At 38.3% G+C, this 16,188-nt stretch overlaps 1 pseudogene; it reads right to left on the minus strand.

The window, feature by feature from the left end:
- Positions 1–13,280: 13,280 nt before the first annotated feature.
- LOC102858520 lies at positions 13,281–13,855 on the minus strand (annotated as a pseudogene).
- Positions 13,856–16,188: the final 2,333 nt, after the last annotated feature.

Here is a 16,188-nt window from a genome sequence, read left to right on the forward strand (position 1 = left end):
CCTTGGAGGTAAGGATCCTGAAACTTTGTCTTACATACTTAGGGCATTTTGCAAGGAGGGCCAGTCCGTGGAGAGTGATATTATGCTTGGGGATAGGGTGCAGCACAAGAGAGGAAGACCCTGGATGAGATGGAGTGACCCAGTAACTGGGGAAATGGGGGTGGGTCATTGGTGTCAGAGACAACAAAGTTGGCTCAAGATAGAGCAGGGTTCAGAGCTGTTGCTCATAGGATCACTATGAGTTGTAAGTGACGGGACAGCACTTAAAAAGAACAACAACAAGTATCTCCCAGCTATCTCACAAGTTAGAATACATTCATGAAGCTAAATTCTTTGGGGCCTTAATTACATTCCCAAGTTAATTTTGTAAGATCAGTTAAGCAGATTCACATTCAATGGGTTTTTTATTTGGTATTTTAGAGATCCAGGAACTTTTTTTTTTTTAGCATCAAGAATGCAGTATTAAAATGCCACTTGTTATGGTGCCTCTGGGACTATGTCACATCTTTTTAAGTAACTGCTATTTCAACTGTAGTTCCCTTTGGTCATAGATGCATCTTGGTGTCTATCTTTAAGTACACAGAATGTCTTTACTCATTCTGCCCTGTCTCCATCTTGGATACTGCAAGAGCTCTCCTGCTAGATGGTACACAACAACAACAATGTATGACTAACATGCAAACACAGCTCAGGAACTAGGAGAGTTCATGTCCCCAAGGAGCAACTTCCCTTCAAAGAGAGCTGGTAGATAAGCATTCCTTTCTCTTCTCTTTCCAATGAACATTCCAGAGAAACACTCAGCATAGCAATCCTTTTCCTGCCTCATTCTCTTATTTCTGCTTCCTAGAATTGTATCTCAAATAATTTATCAGTATCACAGGTTTATCTCAGGCTCTAATTTTGAAGAACTCAGATTAAGACACGATTCTTAGAAATATCAATTATTTGACCACCATTAGTAAATCTTTGATATGCCAACTAGATTTACCTAATATATTTTCCCTTGTGAAGGTTTTTGTATTGAAAAAATTTATTTTATCATAGATTAATATTGTTACTCTTGCTTTTTTTTGGTTGTCATTTGCTTGGTATATTTTTCTCCACCCTTTTATTTTTAGTCTTTCTTTATCTTCATTTTTCAGGTGTGTCTCTTATAGACAAAATTTTGATGGATTTTGATTTTTTATCCAATTTCCTAATTTTTTTTTCTTTTCAGTAGTGCATTCAAACCATTTACATTCAGTGTGATTACTGAGAGGCAGGGCTATCATTGTGTTGAGTTCGTTTTGGTGTTGCTGCTAGTTACTTTGGTGTATCCTGTTTTCTGTGGCACAACTGTAGGAAGGACATCTCTTAATGCTTCCTGCAATGCTGATCTTATTTTTACAAACTCCCTTCGGTTCTACTTTTCTGGGACTATCTTGAGCTCTCTTTCATATTTCATGGACTGTTTTGCTGTATACTGTATTCTAATTTGGCAGTTGTGTTCTTTGAGTGTTCGATATATGTCATGCCACTGTCTTCTTGCTCACGTGGTTTCTGCCAAGAAACTGGCACTCAATCTTATCTACTCTTCTTAAAGGTTACTCTTTGTTTCTCCATTGCTGCTTTTAGAATTCTCTCCTTATCTTTGGTTCTGGTAAATTTGACTATGATATGCCTTGGTGTTTTTCTTTTGTGGTCTATTCTATATGGTGTTCACTCAGCTTCTTGAATATATATTCTCTCAGTCTTCATTATGCCCAAGAAGTTTTTCTCTGGTAATTCTTCCACAACTTTTTCAGTGCCTTTACTTGCTCCTTCCTGTTCTGGGACTCCAACGACGTGCATGTTATTTCTCTTTATGGTGTCCCGCATTATTCTTAGGTTTTCTCCCCTCCCCCCCTTTTTTTTGAGTATGTGTTTTGCTGTAGCAGATAAGTGGTGACAATTCTGTCTTCTATTTTACTGGCTGTGTTCTATCTCTTCAGCTCTGCTCATGTGTTCCTCCATCATGTTGGCAGCATCTGAAACATTGGACCTCATATTTTTGATCGTGGGTTGTTTTTTTTTTTATTTTTCCAGTGCCACTAATGCCTTGTTTGTTTTTATCTGCATTGTTCTCGATTGGTTTTTTGGTTTGTTTGTTTGTTTGTTTATTTGATTTGGTTTTTTTGGTTGTTTGGTTTGGTTTGGTATGGTTTCTTATGCTCCTCCTGGTTTTTGCTTGCTGTGTACTTTAATTCTTCAAGTTTGTCTTTCACCCACTGAAAAGCTTTGATCTTTGTTCTTTTAAATTCTGTGTCAGACAGTTTCATCAGACTTTCTGGCTTTAGGAAATCCATTGATACTGTGACATCTTGCTTTGCACTTGTGTAGGGCGTGAGATAACCTGCTTTTTCAGGCCATTTCTGTGGTAGGGTTTTTCTGCCTGAGGCAATGATGGGTTCTTGATCTGAAGACACTTCTCTGGAAAACGGTGGGGCAGGTACCATACCTGTGTTTCTCTCAGAACTTCTGACTCAAGGGAATGTTCGGTTAAGGGCCTGTGAGAGAAACTACTTGTAGCTTAGTCAGATTAAGGTGCTCCATATTAAAGGCAAGTTAGTTGACTGGACGTGTAGACATGGGTGTGGAGCTGAATGGGTGCCAGGGTGGACATCGAAGGAGGGAGGTCAGCAGGCATGTATGGGGACCTCATTCAGATTTCAGCTATTTGGGTGTGCTTGCTCACTGGGTCTGTGCTCAAATTCCAGCCGTTATCTCTCACCCAGAAGCTCTTGTCCAGTGGCTCTTGCCCAGTGGCTCTTGCCCAGTGGCTCTTGCCCAGTGGCTCTTGCCCAAGCAGGGCTCTGGGGCCAGCAGAGCTTAAGAAAAGTCAGTCAAATTCCTGCTGAACTGCTTGCTCCTGGTGGATTGGCGCAGCTGAAGAGAACTCAGTCAAATTCTTGCTTATCTGCTTGCTCCTGGCAAGTGGGTCCCACAGTGGCTCAGCTGGCCAGATTCCCATTCTTCTTAATGTCAGCCATAATGTGTTATGATCCACATAATCAAATACCTTTGTATAATCAATAAAACACAAGACTGTCTTAAATGAAGTGCAGACAGGGAGCCCTCTCTAGGCAAAGATATATAACATTATCTTACATACATGAGGGAAACTGTCAGCAAAGACCAGTCCTTAAAAAAGGGCATTATGCTTGGAAAGATGGAAGTTCAGAGAAAGAGAAGGAAATATCCAACAAGACATATTTGCACAGTGACCATGAAAATGCATTTCAGCAAACTAGAGATCATAAGGGTGATGCAGGAAGTTGTCCATACGGTCACTATAAGTTGCCCATAACTTGATGGCATCTAACAAAACAACAACATAAATCCTGAAAAATGAATATGTTCATTTGCAAGACAATCTTGAGGGGTACAAAACTCAGCATAACATACGTCACAAAGCCAATGCTCTACATCCTACATTGATGAATTCTGACTAGGTTCTTAAAAACTTGTGAACAATCATATAAGATGGAACTGTTGGTCTATCTTTGTTTGGACCAAAAAAGAAGAATAACAAAGATTTATGGAAATAATTAGCCCAAAGAATTATGGAAACAATTAGCCCAAAGAATTAATGAACCACGTGACCTTCAAGTTCTATAATCCTGAGATCAGATAAATGAAACAGTTTTGGCTACCAAGGATAGCTTTAAAAGATATCATATTAGATTATACTGGTGAAATGTGGTACAAAACTAAAAAAATTTAAGTAAAGGTCATGCTTGTAGGTCTTATACAAACTGATAGAAACCATAACGGAGACTTTGACATTTAGTCATCCTTTGAACCTGGAACAAATCTCACTCTCATGACTTAAATGTCTGCCAAGCAATAGATAGACCTGTAAGGTGACTGATAACATGAGGAAGACACTCATTCTTTAAAATAAGCAATCATATAAGGCAAAAAGTAGAAAAGTTTCCCCTAGGATAATGCACAGAATACAGCAAAGAATAGAATAGGAAGATTAATGGAAATGAGAATGACAAGGAAGAAAGGAGAGAGTATGATTACATTGTATGTCTTGTAATTTACTTAATCACTCACTTCCCAGTCAGAACGGACTCATAGCTAATCTTCTCACAGGTCTTCAGAGACTATAAATTACTTGAGGGGACATTGCTCTTTCTCCTTCTGCAGAATATACTGGTGAACTCAGTTTCAGAGTTTCACTGCCACATTTGAGTTAGCAGCAGAACACCAAAGCTGTTAGACAAGACTTTCATGCCTATGTTAGAATATAGATAAGATAAAACAAATGGAAGAAATTAGGAGGATATATAAATAGAAATTTTAAACAGCCCACCCATTATAATAAAATGTGCAACCACGTGAAATTTAAAAAAAAATCTAAAGGGAAGGACATGTTTTCAACCTTGCATGGGGAGTCTATGGAAGAATTATTGAATGACACAGGAAGAGTCATAGAAGATGGAAAGAATACCAGAGTCATGAAACCAAGAAGAATCTGTCCATTCTCGATCATTTCAGGAGATAGCTTATGATCAAAAACCAATGATACAAAAGGAAGAAATCCAAACTGCTCCAAACATTACATCTAAAATATAATATTTCACTTCACACTCAGAATTTTCAACAAATATGTTAAGAATATATTTGTATGTTTACATGGAAATAGTACAGATTAGCTTTTTTTAGTTGGAATATTCTGCTGCTAGAATTCCTTATCATTTATTCTCTGGGGATACCTACCATTAAATGCATCATATGTTTTGTTATATTTTAACTTTAATACAATGATTTTGGTGATAGAAATTACAATAGAGACCACATAATAGTGCTTTATATAAACAGTGACTTATTTACGGCAAATATTTTTGTTTGATGTTTCCCCCTTAATAATAAATTGTGCCAACACATTTGGACCTCTCCAGAAACAATAGACAATAGGCATATATTATAGTGAGTGACAGGAAAGGCAATACACAATAAGGTGATCATTAGCACAATAACAAAAAACAAAAAATGGATAGATATAGAAAGGCCAGCAGATGCAGTAGAGCCAACAAAAGTAAGTACTATTACATAAATAATCTTGCAATATCAATGAAAAATATGCCTTAAGATACAAACAGATATACGTTTACAAGCAGACAAGCAAGACATTTGAGGACAACTACATCATTGTAAATGTACACCGTGTTGTGGTGGTGTACTGTAGAGTGAGAACTGACAATAGTTGACCCTCCGGTGAGTTTTCAGAGGCAGTTAATCAAATGGAAGGAAAGTGTCCATTCTTCTCCCATGTAGCAGCCGTTGGACTCGAACCTTCATGACTGGAGTGCAGCTTCTTGCCACTAGGCCACCATAGCCCCTAAATGTACACTATGTGCATCTGAGAGATGGACAATGACTATGAATGACAGAAGAAAAATTGATACCTTTGAATTGTGGTAAGTATTGGTGAAGAATAATGAATATGATTCTGTGAACTTCCAAAAGAACAAGTCTGTACTGGAGAAAGGTCCACCACTTCCTGCTCTTTTGAGGCAAGGATATTGAAACATCACCTCATGTACTTCCAGTTATGTTATAAGAGGAGCTAGTCCTTGGAAGAAGATATCAGTTTGGAAAGGTCGACTGTCAGAGAAAGAAGATACTCCCTGAGGTGGACTGACATAGTGCCTACAACAAAAGGCTAGAGTACATCACAGATGATGAGAATGGTGCAGAATAGTGTGTATTAGAGATCTGCTGTGAATAATGTCACTACAAGCCATGACCAACTAGATGGCACTTACCAATAATGTTGGAGATCCTTTTTATAGATGCAGTGAGTAGGCAAGAGTGAAGAATTGATATTTTTCAATTGTGGGTTGGAAAGAAATATTGAATATACCATGGACTAACAAAGGCCAAAAACATCTGCCTGGGAGATGAGCCCCAGCATGCCCCTTAGAAGCAAGAATGGTGAGACTTTGTTGCACATACTTTTGACCTGTGACCTTAAGAGACTAGTGCTTGGAGAAGGACATCATGCTGGGAAAAAGTAGAAAGTCATCAAAAGAGAAGAAGATCCTCAATGGGATTCATTTAACACAGTGACTGCACCAGTGAGATTAAGTACAGCAGAAACTGTGGATAGCATAGGATCAAACTAGATTTTCAGTTGTTGTAAGTGGGGTTGCTATGAGTTGGGGCCAGTTCAACAATACCTAACAACACAGATAGGCCTTGAAAGAAAAGCATCACTGATCTGCTTCCTAAGGTCACACACAGTCTAGACAACTGTATGGAGTACAATTCTACATTGAAACTCACAGGGCTACCCTGAGTCACCATCAAATTGATGGCAACCAATTGATTTGTGGAGCCGCTAGTGAATGTTGAAAGGTCAGAGAAGGTGAATGTTTCAAATAAGCTGTTGGAAAACTGCAGTGACTTGTTTCTCCAAGGTTTAGATTAAACACCATTTATCTTAGAAAGAGAGCTGTGACTTCTGACTGGAGGTTTTTGCTAGAGGTAATAGGAATTTACCATTCTTTCAAGTCCAATTTCCAGGGAGATATTCTTCATTGTTGCCAAACTTTGTTCCCATTTGTCTCTTCTTCAGAGCCATGAAATTTAAAGGGAAAGTCTTCCACCTGGAGTGCCATTTTCATTCTTTCTGAGGTGTTTTCAGATAACTGAGTTACCCAACTTTCCTCACAATTAAAATGGGTCTTAATTATAGTAAATCATGTGAGCAATTCTGCATTCTAAATGATTTGTGTTTGTAATTATATCTCTGATGGCTGTAGAAAAAAATTTCAGTGCTTTGCTTAACAACAAAAATTAGGTTCTGAACATAAATATTCTAAAGAACCAAAAATGGAATGACAAAAGAAAATTATATTATGCTAGGCAGCTTAGGGGGCAATAGTTGGACATGGCAGAGATGTGTCTTGTGAAAAGATGGACTGCAAGAAACCAAATAAGTCTGGACTCATCACAAAGAAACTAGAGAAAAATAAAAATATTAGACTTGTGGAAAACTATATAGGAAGAACAATTAATTGCATATTTTCAGTTGATTTTCCTAAGTGCAAGGTAGCATAAAAGGTTGTGTTATACTGCTAACCAAAACTTTGTCAGTTTAAGACCAGTCTTTGGAGAAAGACATCATGTTTGGAAAGAGAGAGGTTTCTGCGTGTGAGAGGAAGCCCCTTGACAAGGTAGACTGACACAGCGACTGTGGTAATGGGTTCAAGTGTGTGAGAGGTGGTGAGGATGACACAGGATAGAGTACATTTCAGATCCATTGTTAATATAGTTGCTATAAGTTGTATTCATCTCAAGAGCATGTAGTAATAATAGACTAATATGGAAGCGTGGGTGTCTTAGGAATAAGAAACTGCACTGCCAACATAAAGGGACATGTTTCAAATCTACAAGCTGCTCTTCAGGGAAAAGATGGCTAATCTCCCATGTGATTTATACCAGAGGATCAACTATGAGTAAATTTTGACTTAACTTCTCACAACAATAGGAATTTACTAGTTAGCCTGTGGGAGAAAGATTGGCAATCTTCTCCAGTTGAAGGGTCATCATGAGTCAGAATGTACTGGCTTGCAATGAGTTCTTGATTTTGGTTTCTTTAAATGCAGCTTAGGGAGTTCTGGTGGCCCAGTGGAAAGAAGCTGTACACCAACTGTTCCAGGGAGAAAGATGGGCAATGCTCACCCATGCAGTTTAATATCTCACTTTAATACCTCAATTTAATGGCCCACTGAAGGGTCAGTTATGGTTCAGTCCCAATATGACAGTACCTAGCAAAAACTAACAGTACGGAAAGAGATTCCTTAAGAGGGGTAAATGACATGCAAAGCAAATCATAGATGAGAAGTTAGACATGAGTGTTAAATGAAATAGAGCAACATCAATCACTTTTTCAACTACTTTATCTTTGGATCTAGGAAAGTTCTGGTGGCCTATTGGTAAGGAATATAATCGGGTATACAATGTACACTCTATTAAATAAATTCTATAATAAATTACAGAAATTACAAACATCTAGATATTTTGATCCTGGTGACATAATTTATACACAATCACTATTTCTCACAAGAATGTCTTGGTAAGTACTTGCCATGGAGTCAATGACAACTCTTAACTGATCCTCTATTGGATTTCAGAGGCTCTTAACAGCCTCTTTCTTTCTTGGCACCACCAATAGATTCCAGTTGCCAAAATGGAGCTGCCTTTGGTTAGCAGTGTTCTCTACAGGACTAGTACATCAGATCTCCCTTCTTTGTAACAAGAAGTAAAAACAATTGTTGAAGCAGTTAATGAACTACTTTTTGTACCTTGGAGTCCTTGGGTGGTGTAAATGATTAAGTGCTTGGATAGCAACAGAATGACTGATAGAAGCTCAAGTCATTGTGGTCAAGTTTATGTTGGTTTAAAGCAATTTATGCAACAGAATTTTGCTATTGCTGTAGAATTGGAACCAACTCATAGCTGACTCTCCAGTTTCAGAGGCAGTAAATCACATGGGAGAAAGTTGTCCATCTTTTTCCTGTGGAGCAACTGACGATTCTAACTACCTGCCTTTGGGTTGACAACACATCCCTCTACCAGTAGGCCACCAGAGGCACTTACAGCATTTTTCTTAGCATTCTTAATCCCAGAGGTTCATTAGAAAAAAGGCCTGGCAATTTACTTTGGAAAAGTCACAACCATTTAACCTTATGCATCTGTCTTCTCTGACACAGATGAGATCATCAGAAATGAGAATAAATTCCATGGTAGCTGGGTTGGTGTTTTGGTTGGTTTTTTGTTTTTTTTTTTTTATAATGCTGGTTCCCCAAAGAAAAATCTTGCCTTAGTATATAATCTTAGATAGTTTCAAATAACTTCTTACAGAGAAAAAGAATATTGGAAAAAGAAATTAAAACTAAGGGGAAGAAAAGATTTCAACACAAATGGCCTGGTTTGTGATGGGAAAAGAGGTCAGGTGTAATATAACATTCCATTTATTTTCTAAAATGAAAAATGTCTATTTATTGGCAAGAAAAATCTGGTCGTCTGATTTAGCCAAGAAGGTCAGGTCAAAACTTTATCTTTTAAAGAAATAGATCATGTAATTGGTTGCTTGAAAGTAATTGAAAGTTGGCACAATTGTAGAACCATTTCCCCTGAAGACTTACTCCTCTTAAATTGAGCAAATGTCAGAACCAGACATTAAAAACCTAATGTTTGTCTTCCAATTCTCAAAGACTTTATTGTGTGTGCTTCCTGTGGGTTTGTGTACATGAACTTTATTCGGCTGTGTAAATGATCCATGCTAGGCTGAGCCTGACCACTGAGCCGTTCAATGGAAACAGCCTTTCAGAAAGAGACACACACACACAGAGTTCTTGGAGTTGAACCCGTATCTGGCCCCTCCAGAGCATTTTCAGAGAGTGTACAACATATGGGAGGTCATTTCCCATCTTTTCCCCACTGAGTCACTGATGGAGTCGAACTGACAGAGAGACGTGCAGCTTTTGGGTTTGCAGCACAGCTCTCTTTAATTATACCAGTGGACTAAAAGAAGATAGCACAGTTAACCTACTACTATTAATCTTTGTTGTCCGGTCAGAGCTGACTCTTCAGATAATTTTCAGAGGCTGTAAAAAGATACGGAAGGAGATTGCTCATATTTCTCCTTCACTGCAGCTGGTGGATTTGAACCATTTGCCTTTGGGTTGCAATGCAACTCTTTACCAATTAAGGCATAAGAGCTCCCTATAGTTAGCCTAGATATTTGCAACCACTTCACCCTCCATACCTTATTTTATAATGAACACTCTTTGTTTTTATTTCTTTTTTCATTTTAGTATTTTAATTTGTTGTTGTTAGGTGCCGTCAAGTTGAGTAAAACTCATTGTGGCCCTATGAACAAAAGATCTGAGCCCTGTCCTACCCTGTGTCGTACTCACACTTTCTGATACACAGAGACCATTGCAGCAGTCACTGTGTCAATCCACTTGGTTGAGGGTTGTCTCCTCCTTTGCAGACCCTCCACCCTTTCCAGCATCATGTCCCTCGCTAAGAAATAGCCCCTTCTAGCTACATGCACAAAGTATGTGAGACAAAGCCTCATTATTCTTGTCTCAGAGAACACTCTGGCTGCACCCTCTCCAAGATGTGTCTGATTGTTCTCTTGGCCATTCATGGTTGTTCAGTGCTCTTCTCCAACACCACAGCTCAAAAGTGTCAATTCTTTTTCTGTCATCCTTATTCATTGTCCATCTCTCAGATGTATAGCAAGTAATCAGAAAGACTAGGGCTTAAATCGTTAGTCCTTAAACTGACACCGATACTCCTCAATAATTTGGAGAGGTCCCTAAATGCAGATTTTCCCAGTGTAACGTCTCTCTTTATTTCCTGACTGCTGATACCAGGGGTCTTAATTATGGATCTGAGCAAGTTAAAGCCTTTGACAGTTTCAGTCTCCTCTCTATCCAAAGGCTAAAATCAAGCTTTGCTTTGATACACACTCCGCATTTTATGAGTTTTAACACTTTTTTAAACATAATAAAAAATTTAATAATAAATTCATAATAAGTGTTCACTCAATGAAGACCCACATACTAACCCTTTGACAAGATCTTCTCTAAACTGAAAACCATTGACCTGTTTGCAACTTGTCTCAATCGCTTTATCTTTTCTAGAATTTAATGTAAATGTAATAAAATATTATATAATTTTTGAGACTAGCTTTTGTTGGGAGTTAATTATCAATTAAGTTTCTATATATTTGAAGAGAAATTTTGAGAAGGATTGCTTGCATACTCTTTTATAAGATTGGGTACCTTAAGATGGGATTCTTCAGCTATTGCAGAAACCCACTATGTGCTCTGAACCTGACTTAATGTTGTCCCCATTCAGCAGTAATTTAGGGAAGATATTCGAAGTTACCTGATGTTTTCTGATTAGTAAAGCCCTTTCTCAAAACACAGTCTTGTGTCTTCTGCCAGCATATATGGATTTTTGGTAGGCTAACTTTTTAGCTTGTATGTGGGATGCCATTTCAGATTCTTCATGATGTTCCATCTTTCCTGCTTAACGTATTTTCAATCATTATGTTTTTCTGTATCAGTTGTTAATTCTGTGCCATCCAGTCGAGTTGACTATGACTCCTTGAAACGCTATGAACAATAGATCTGAACATTGTTCTATCCTGTGTCATTCTCATCATCACTGACTCACCTGAGTCCACTGCTGCAATCACTATGTCAATCTATCTCATTGAAGGTATTCCTTTCTACATTTTCAAGCATGATGTTTCTTGAGTGTCTTTTCATCAATACTTTTGCTATGCCCTGCCCCAACTTATTTCTTCTATTTTTCTTTCAAATTATTATGGTTACCAGACAATTTGAGAACAAATTTCAGCAGAGTTAAAGCTTTCCATTAAATGATCTGGTAGAATTATCTGAGTATCTTATGATGTGTTGTCAAGTGAATTGATTGAATTTAATAATCCATGATATATACAACTCCTCACCACCACCCTAATTCAAAAGCACGAATTCTCCTTCAGTCTTCATTATTCTTCACCCAGTAATTGCACTAGTGGTAAATGAAAATTTTCATCTAAATTTCCCAATTTACCAAGGTAGACTTTGAGGAGACAAGAAACTTGACTTTCCAAACAGCAAAATGCAATACCTCTATGACCCTCTTCACCCTATGGTTTACTTTAGATTTCTGACTTTTCACACGCTGCCTCAAGACACCTCCTTACTCCAGCTATTCCTCCCTAGTGTGTCTATCAAGGCTTGCTAGCTTCAGTGTCTCACGAAATGAGGAAGTGATTGCAAGTATATTGGAAGTATGAACCAGCCTGGCTGTTCTTGCCAAGGCATGATGTGGGCCATAGGGAGGATACATTTCACACTTAATTTGGCCTGTGTTTCAGTGCATTCAAAGTCTCTAAGTTTAGGCCAAGTGTGGAAATGCTTTCATGACAAGACTTAGATGTTTTTTCTGAACTTCTTTTCCTGAATGAATACCTAAAATGTATCAAAGATTCTCCAAATGACAAATTCTTTCCTTCAAATAATTGTTTAAGAAGCTGTATGCTTTGTCCTGTGACTTTTCCAACAATCTACGTTTTGCTGTTCATAGGGTTCTCAAAGGCATGTAACCTCAGCAGCGGGTGGTCAGTGCTATTCCTGTTGTTGTTGTTGTTATGTGCCGTCGAGTCGTTTCCGACTCATAGCGACCCTATGCACAACAACCCTAAACCCTGCTCTATCCTGCGCCAACTGCACTGCCTCTGCCACACCCATCCCTATTACCCCAGTCACCGAATCAATCCATCTCATAGAGGGTCTTCCCCTCCTGCGCTGTCCCTCCACCCTCCCAAGCATGATGTCCCTCTCCAAGGACCCGTCCCTCCTGGCAACATGTCCAAAGTATGTCAGAAGAAGCCCCAGAATCCTTGCCTCCAAGGAGTAGCCTGGTTTAATCCTCTCCAAGATGAATCTGTTTGTTTTCCTGGCAGTCCATGGTACATTCAGTACTCTTCTCCAGCACCACAGCTCAAAGGCATCAACTCTCCTTCTGTCCTCCCTAGTCATTGTCCAACTCTCTGATGCATCTTAATCTAGGAGCTTTGCTGACATCTGTCCAATAATATGATCTACTATTCTGGGAATGAAAAATTGAAGCATAATGGTCTTGTATTAATGTTAAATGTCCTTCGCAAGATTTACCATGAAGTATAATGCTGTGAGTAATAGGATACTATCCATATACACTCAAGGAAGATTTGTTATCACCACTGGTAGTAAGTGAATGAAAAGACCATGACCTGAATTAAGCACTTTTGTCTTCAAACTCATATCTTTGCTCCTCAGTAATTTGGAGAGGTCCATGACAGAAGATTTACCCAGTGTAATGAGTCCTGATAGCCTAACTGCTGGTACCAAGTGTGTTAACTGTGGACCCAAATAATATAAAATTGCTGATAACTTCAATCTTTTCTCCATTTATCATGAAGTTGCTTATTAGTCCAGTGGTGAGGACTTTTGTCTTCTTGTTTTTGAGATGCAATCTATATTGAAGGCTGTAGTCCTTGATCTTCTGCCGTAAGGGTTTTAAGTCCTCACTTTCAACAAACAAGGTTGTGTTATCTGTATAATAATGCAGGTTGGTTTGCTTTTTTCTCCCCCCAAATGAATATATTTTATTGCAAGTATCAGATATGTCTTAGGACAAGTCCAGCTTCATTTCTGTAGCTGGAAAATTGGATACTATTCTTCAGACTGCTAACTCGTTCCTTTTTCAGAGACATAGATATCATCCAAATTTTTTAGATATACTTGTTTTTAACTCCTGTAGCTTTCTGAATCAAAGTCACTGAATTTGATCAAGCTCAATATCTTTCCTTCAAGAATTAACTCATCTTTCTGGCTTGTGATACTGAACAAGTAACATTTGGTCTCATTTGAACCCTCCAAATTTATTTTTCACTTAAGAAGTTCTGAATTTCAACCAGAGATCTGCTCTCCTTAAACATGACGTTGAAGTGGATCTGAGCATACACAGATCTCAGCTTGTAACAAAAGCCCAGTGTAACACCCTTGATCATGTTCTGTACATGACTACAGATGGTGCAAACAATAGTCAGCTCCTTTCTATTTCCCCACCATTAGTCAATGCAAAGCCTCTTCTTTTTCTTTCTGAGGAGACCAAGTTCTACATTGATATGATTGAAGCCCGTCTCAAGGGTCCTCATGAGCCTTTCATGATAACTGTGTGGGCCCTTCCAAATAATATGAACATTCTCTGAAATGTCAACAGTCAGGTTGCTGGGAATGGTTTTCATTCTCGTGGTAAATGTGGGAAAGAGATAATACAGGTTGTTGATGACTCCTCCTCTCATTCTGATGCCATGTTGTTCTTCATCAAGTCCAGCTTCTCCAATGATATTCTCAACATACAGATTGAACAGAATCTAGAAGACTCATCAACAACCTGTGATATGTGGATGACATAATCTTGCTTGCTAAAACTGAGGAGGACCTGAAGCATTTGCTGCAGAAGGTAAAGGACTATATATAGTCTTCAATATGGATTGAAGCTCAACATCAAAAAGACAAAGATTCTCACCAATGGGACAATTGGCAACACCGTGATAGATGAAGAAGAGATTGAGATTGTTAATAGCTCCAGTTTGCTGGGCTCCTCAGTCAATACTCTTGGTACCAGCAGAAAGAGAAACCAAAAGACAAATTGCACTGGAAGAATCTGCTGTCACGGACTTCTCCAGAATATTGAGGAGCAATGATATCAGTCTGAAGACAAAGGTGCACCTGATCCAGGCCATGGTCTTTGCAATTACATGCTGTCCATCAGAGAATTGAACAATGACTATAGATGACAGAAGAAAAATCGATACCTTTGAGATGTGGTGCTGGGGAAGAGTATTAAACATACCATCAACCACCAAGAGAACAAACATGATTGTTTTGGAAAGGAAAAAAAACAAAACAAACCAAATTTCTCCTTGGAGACTAGGAATTTGAAGCTCTTTCTCATATCCTTTGTGCATGTGATCAAGATGGACAAATCCTTGAAGAAGGACATCTTGTTTCAAAGCGTAGAGGGACAGAGCAGGACAGGAATACCCCAGATGAGATGGACTTATACAGTGACTAGGGTAAAGGGGGTACGGGGATAAGTGTGTCAGTCAGTGAGATTGGCTCAGGATAGGGTACACATTAGAGCAACTGTGCATAGCGTGGCTTTGAGTCACAGGCAACTAGATGGCACAGAAACAACAGATTGAATAAGTATGGAGAAAGAATTCAACCTGATGTACACCTTTCCTGATTTTATACTATGCAATGTTCCTTTGCTCTGTTTGTAGAGAAGCTTCTTGGTTTTTAGATATAGGTTTCATATGAACATATCTAAGTATTCTAAGATTCCCATTCTTTTCAATGTTAGCCATAGTTTTTTACAATTCACAGATATGCACAAATAATTCACCCAGTCATGCAGAAATAGACATTCTTCTGTTACTTTCTGCTTTCAGCCAGAATCCATCTGACACGAGCAATGGTATCTCCTGTGCCATGGATTCTTCTAATCCCCATCTTGAATTTCTGATAGTTCTCTATCAATGTACTATTCTAGTTGTCTTTGGATAATAGTAATATTTTGTTATATGAGTGATAATGCTCAATAATCTCCATATTCTGTTGGATCACCTTTCCTGGGAATAGTGATGGAATTGACCAAATGCGCAATAAAGATACTGTGTATGGGTAGTTTATCACCAAGTGGTATTTCTTTAGGTGGATGTGCAACAGTTTACTTTCTTGTGGAAAGGTATTTTGAATGTTTTCAGCTTTGGGTTATTTTGAGTAGTATATCTGTATTCATTTGTATACAGGTGGTTGTTTTTTTTTTGTTTTTTTTAGCATCTAAGTGTTTTCCTTTACTGAATATATACTTAAGAGTGGAATGCTTGATCACATGATGACTTTATCAGAAATGATTCAACTCCCTGAGGAACTCTTTTCCAGAGTGTTTGTGCCATCCTTCGTTTCCACGAGCAGTGTATCACAGTTACAGTTGCTGTGGACCATCACGAAATCTTCATGTTTTCAGAATTTGCTTGTTGAATTTTGTCAGTAGTGATGGTAAAGAACTTAACATAAAAAAAAGTTTATTACTTTTAACCACATGTATACTGTTCCTCTCTTCTGTTTCTGCTGATTTCTAACTATTGTTGTCAGCTTTGTAGATCATGCCAGGCTTCTTCAAGGAAAGATTTGTGGTAACTGAAAACCAAACTCTTGAAACCCAAACAAAAAAGCAACAGCAGAATGAAATACCTATCATGCAATTTCCCTTTTCCTATCTGGATTATGATTCTATTGATGTAGTAGCTGTACAGTGGGGTAGGCAACAGCTTCTTTTATACATTATTTTGATGGTATATCTCAGGAACAGAGCAAGTTGTGATATTTTCTGGTAGTCAGGTAGAGTTATGTGAAGAAGTGATGCTGGGAACTGTGACAGTTTTTTTGCAAATGTGAAAACAGAACACACAGAACAGTGTGATGAAGGGAGTCTAGGCCCTTGGCAATAATGTTTGTTATCAAACCAATCTTGGACCTGCATCCACTTAGTTGTCTTTATCAAATCTTG

Source organism: Elephantulus edwardii, unplaced genomic scaffold (genome assembly GCF_000299155.1).
Source record: "Elephantulus edwardii isolate Elephantulus edwardi_28Jun2011 unplaced genomic scaffold, EleEdw1.0 scaffold00122, whole genome shotgun sequence".
In the NCBI taxonomy this organism is placed as follows: Eukaryota; Metazoa; Chordata; class Mammalia; order Macroscelidea; family Macroscelididae; genus Elephantulus; species Elephantulus edwardii.